At 36.5% G+C, this 6,000-nt stretch overlaps 1 protein-coding gene across 1 annotated transcript in view; it reads right to left on the reverse strand.

Moving 5' to 3' along the window:
- Positions 1–4,843, reverse strand: part of rnf2 (ring finger protein 2) — a 44,878-nt gene extending 40,035 nt beyond the window's left edge. The window contains exon 1 of the mRNA XM_039734554.1: positions 4,777–4,843. The gene's annotated coding sequence lies outside the window, so the exon portion shown is untranslated. The remainder of the gene's footprint in view (positions 1–4,776) is intronic.
- Between the last annotated feature and the right edge of the window lie 1,157 nt (positions 4,844–6,000).

The raw sequence follows: 6,000 nt of genomic DNA on the forward strand, positions 1-6,000 counted from the left end.
ATTTTAACAATCCTTATGCCTCAGTTAATACAATCCTATGGCCTATAATTTTTTTTTAAAGAATATCCACACAGCATAAGCAACATCAATCCACATAAAGTCGTTTTGACAAAAAAAAGTTAATACCTTGATGTATTTTGAATTACAAATGTATCTAAAATGCAACTTGTTTCTCACTATGTGAGCAAAAACAGCTCCTCTTAAATAGATTGAGAGGAATCTGTTGTATTGTAGGTGTGGTATAATTTCCCCCACCCAGCAGATACTATTAAATTATATTATTAACATTTTGTCATTTTTAGTATGAACAGGATTGTGATGCTGGATCCTAAAGTACATTTTGACAAAAACTCACTAGAAACGTGCATTTCAAACTGGATATAATTACACATGTTTTAAAGCAAGCAGGATGGGAAAGACACAAATAAAATATAAGAGACTCATTTATGTCCACAAAAGTGTTTGAGTATTGGTGGCAAGATAGTGTAGTGGTTAGTGTTTCTGCCTAACCACTGCAATAGACTATGTTCTAATCCTGACCTGCGTGGCCTTTGCACATTTGTGTGAGCTTTACTCTGGTTGCCTACATACCCAAAGAACAGGCGATAGTTAACTGGTGTGAGTTTGCCCTGCATTGGTTCCTACTTTACTCTCAAAACTACTTGAGGACTTATTCTACTGTGATCCTGAGAATGGAAATATAGCTATTTAATGAAATTTTTTATTTGTATTATTTTATCATATGTGCTCTTAAATGGAAAGTTGAGATTAACAGCATTGTTGTATTAGATTATAAACTGACAGCCAACTTCAAGGTAACAAAAGATTTACTATGTATCAAATAGAATCATAAATAAAAATGTGTTGGTCTCACTAGGGCACATTGGCGCAATGTAGAAAAAAAATCAGTTCCTATACTTCAGCATTATTCTCTCATCTCCTTTAATTCTAATTAGCAGCTTTTCATTTACTAACAGAAAGGTCCCTCTAATGTCTTCATTTGGGAACTCATTAAGAGGGTTTCAGGTACTGAGCATATCTCAATGTAAACAAAAGCAGCACTACCTGACAATGTGTTTACAAATAAAATCTGATTCCTGCTGTTGCATGTGCTAAATTCTCAATCATATAGAATTTTTTTATTTGTTTTTTCTAAGGTGTTGAGCTCAATGACAGTAGAGAAGAGCCAAGCAAAATGACACCTTTTATTGGCTAACTAAAAAGATTACAATATGCAAGCTTTCGAGGCAACTCAGGCCCCTTCTTCAGGCAAGATCCGAATTGCTTCGAAAGCTTGCATATTGTAATCTTTTTAGTTAGCCAATAAAAGGTGTCATTTGGCTTGACTTTTCACTACATTCATAATGGCTAACACGGTACAACACCCTAGTACTACAGCTCAATGACAGAAGAGTTTGGAACCATTGTTTTAGTTATATACAGTATCTTTGGGGCAAATATTTATTAATTTTATGCTAATATGTCTGTCTACATCTAGATGACAAGTATCTCACCAGTAACCCCAGGCTCAATTGAATACTGTTCGGATTATGAAAAACGAATGTGCCGTCTAATAATGAGATTTTACCTTGTTCACACTATATTACTGTTAGCACTTAAAACCACGTGACTGAATAATATTCACACAAATTAATTTCCTAAGGTTATACATGGTGTCAACTTGAAATTTAAAAATAAAAATAATCAAATATTAGCAAAAGATCATTGGCAATGTCTAACCATCTGTGGACATGCACAACCTATTATTGGTTTATTCTGCATAATGAAGTACTAGCGTGTTGTACCGTGTTAGCCATTATGAATGTAGTGAGAAGTCAAGCAAAATGACACCTTTTATTGGCTAACTAAAAAGATTACAATATGCAAGCTTTCAAGGCAATTCAAGCCACTTCTTACATCTTGCCTAAAGAAGTGGCCTCGAAAGCTTACATATTGTAATCTTTTTAGTTAGCCAATAAAAGATGCCATTCTGCTGTATGAAGATTTTTATCCCATATTCTGCTCACGGCAATAATTATTATGTACCCCAAATTGCATTGACTGAAAGTCTTGTACTCTTTAAGGTGCTGAAAATAAACTAACTTGATTGAAAATTGTGGATTCTGTGTTGCAAAGTGACACAAAGGTTGGCAGTACTGCTTAACAGCTCCACAGTAGTAGGTGAAATCCTTAATTTGTAACTATTGTTATGGAGTTTCCACACTCTTCTGGTATTGTAATGTCCCAAGGATGCACTGGTTAGATTAACTGGCTACTCTAAATTGGATCAGGATGAAATAATATGCCCTATGAAGGGCTTCTTCCTTCCTTCAGCCTGAACCTGCCATACTATTCTCTGACCCCCTGCAAACACACACTAAAATTAGTGGACCTGGAAAATGAATGCATAGTTTAATGGCACAAGGTGCCTGCTATATGACCAAGCTCTTAACTCCTGCCTATAGAAAGTGATATTGAAAATATTAGGAGCCTTGTGGTTCAACAAGACTGAAATCTGCTTTTTATAACATTTTCAGCATGTATTTACGATATTGTAAGATTTACGGAGGATGTGGGCAGCCATCCTCTCTAGGCTATCAAACCTGTAACTTTGTCTGTTATAACTTAATGTTGACCTCCCACCCACTGAGATTTATTTTCTCCAGCAATGCTGCCAGCAGAATATTTAATTTTTATCTTCCCCCACTGTCAACTGATAACATCACAATTATAATATTAAAAGGAGTTTTTTTTATTATCATTATGTTAATCCTTCTATTTTCTTGTGCTTAACTCAACTTGTGTGTTTCTGTATAAAGACTTTAATTTAGTGTATTATAGTTTTCACCCTGTGTCAACACTAGTAAGCCTGCAGTCCTTTAAGAGTGTTGTACATGGAAGTGGCTGGATGAACTTTTTGTTAAACATTTGATTGTTACTATGACAATATGTCTTTTTCAGTCGCATGTCAGACCTTGCTACTAGAGTATACAGCTTTAAACTGAAACCCTGCCTATGGTACTTACCAGTGTGTTGTCACTGAGATTTCCAAAAGCCAACTTCTCACTACTCTTAAAGACATGCTCAGCAACTACCTACAAAAGTTCATTTAGCACTGTGGTGTTAAGACTATACAATAATCTGTATGTTAGTCTGTACAGTGCTTTTTTCTGTCATATACGCAATTTTTTTCTAAATGTTACAGGACTACAATTTGTTGTACAATAATTAACAGCAATTATAAATATGCTCCAAAGACATGCAGGTTAGGTGGATTGGCGATTCTAAATTGGCCCTAGTGTGTGCTTGGTGTGTGGGTGTGTTTGTGTGTGTCCTGCAGTAGGTTGGCACCCTGCCCAGGATTGGTTCCTGCCTTGTGCCCTGTGTTGGCTGGGATTGGCTCCAGCAGACCCCCGTGACCCTGTATTCGGATTCAGCGGGTTAGAAAATGGATGGATGTATAAATAGACAAAAGGCTTACTTAAAAAGGTCAGTAAAAGCAAATACATGCATAAGAACACTGGGTCAGGCTGCTACATCTGTCAATATAAACAGTACTAAGTTCTAAAACACAAACTTGTACCTTATAATTAAAGCCAGAAACCGAATAAACTTAATGAACCACAAGAAAACGAAAGCGAGATGCAGGACCAGGGATTTGTACTGCCAGTGATTAGACTCAAAAAGCTGTGATGACAAGTGAGGGATGCTTTCAAATTACCAGAGAAGCAAATGACCTCTGCTACACAAAGTAAAATAAACAGGAGCCTGTAAGGTGATTTATTGTCAAAACGCAAGATCTTTTATAAGTTCTAAATGAAAATTTTGACTTCAAGGGCGTGTATACAATTTGCTACTCGTTTAATTTGCAGGACTTTTTCGCCACTACCTTTTAATGTGGCAATTTTCATTAACTATCCCACCTAATATCAGTGTATGCTTAGGTAGCGGCTGCGTTTATTGATTGTTTTATTTTAACTCCATTGCATAAAAATAATCGATTAAAGGCGCTATACAGTGAAGACCACGTAATAATTAGGATTCCTCTATCGTGCTTCAGGATAATCGGAGACTGGTAAATATGTACCTGCAATTATTTCGATCACCGTAACATCCTTTCAGACACTTCCAGCCGTCATGCAAAGCATCCACAGATCGCCGAGAGACAGAGTCCATATCCAACACTTACTGGTTGTACAATATGTAACATGCGTCTGGTTGATTTACAGCCTAAAGGCAAGTGACAGCCCACCTCCCATCCTCGAACAGATGTACAACACAAAACTAACAATATGTTGCATTACAACACTGATAATTACTATAAACAAACAAGATGTCACTTCTGACAGTGAAGGTTTCCTTTAAAAAAATAAAAACAAAAAACAACAAAACACGCGACCACCATGGTTTCTACAGCTAGGGTTTTCGCTGCTCTTTGTGTGTTTTTACCTGACAGCCAAAAGGCAATGTAATCGCAGCGACAGATGTGCACGCGTACGCGAGTACACACCCACACACCCTAAACATCTGTCACAAAAATATACGTCGAATCTTCAACAACAAAACACCAATCGCTCGTATTCCAACGTGCTCTTTTGTGTCTTTCTCCCATCTTTTGAAGCTGCTCTTAATAACACCGCGGCCGAGGCTCACTGATATTCTTCATATTTCTCACGATCGCCTTTATTAATGTATTAATTATAATCACGGCATCTATGGTGTGGACCTGACATTATAATAGCATAACTACTGTTTTATGTTCTTTAATGCACTTACAGTTTGTCTATTTGTATCCACGGCACTTCATAAAAGCGTCCCTGAACACTGCAATCGCAATATGGCGAGTTGCGGAGGCGCAAAGCAGTCTGGGAAACGTAGGGCGATATGCATACGAGCTCTCTGGCATAAAAGTATCGACTAACTAGAGTACAGGCTGGACTTGCCGTCCCGAACATTTTTTTTATCGGCGTTTAGCAATGTACGAGTGTTTCGTATAGCCGATGTAGTATATCTTTTGTCCAAAGAAACAGCTTTGAGCGTTGTTCATTGAAAATAAATGTATGGTTTTTGAAGTCTTTTCTTCGGAGTATATGAAACGTAAAAAAATCATTCAGCTTACACCTGACGTTTCAGTTTTCCCTTTGGCATACAAGTAAATCTGCACCTAACAAGCATTGTATGCGAGGGCTCAGCACACCTACAGTTGCACCTGAGGTTTTTTCGAAGTCTGTTTTTTTTCCGGTTTATTTATAGTATAAATGAAAATAACAAAGAAACGAATATACCCAATCGTAACCAAAAAGGGCATTACTCAAAACAAAGTCTTGGCATCATCGTGCTTGTACTTAATTGACAAAGCACCATTTGAGGAAACACTATATATAAATAAAACCTTACTTAATATTTCCCCGTCATATTTCGCAGTTTTTCATGCCTGAAAAACTTAGAGAAGAATTAAACCCTAACCAAACCTCTAGATTGGAAGCTATTTACATACTTCAGTTAGTTTGTTTCAAAGCTTTACAGTAATAGGAATGCCAAGTCAAATTCTTAAAATCATTGTTAAATGTCCAGTAATTTTTGCAAGAAACAGACTGTGATCTATTACAATTACTACGTTCTATATGTATGGAAGATAACAGTGCAAATTAGTTAATGGAGTTAATATTAAACAAAAAAGCTTCAGAAAGTTCATAACTCACTTGTGCTCAACAGATTGTTTTAATAGTACATATAATCAGAGTTTGCACCAAGTTATTTTAGCTACTGGATATATTTAGGAACTATTTATTCAACCTTGTCATTTGTAAAGCAGCAGGTTCATTTTTGCACATCTCCTTATATTATCGCTGCTCCATTTGCACATTTGGTGGCTTCAGGAACGATGCTTCTCCTGTTGATTCTGGATCAAACTGATTTACCCCATAAGATTCATCATTAATATAACGAACGGAGATTCATTTTAATCTGTTGCTTTGGCGATAAAACCGAATCTTGCTT

Source organism: Polypterus senegalus, chromosome 14, assembly GCF_016835505.1.
Source record: "Polypterus senegalus isolate Bchr_013 chromosome 14, ASM1683550v1, whole genome shotgun sequence".
In the NCBI taxonomy this organism is placed as follows: Eukaryota; Metazoa; Chordata; class Cladistia; order Polypteriformes; family Polypteridae; genus Polypterus; species Polypterus senegalus.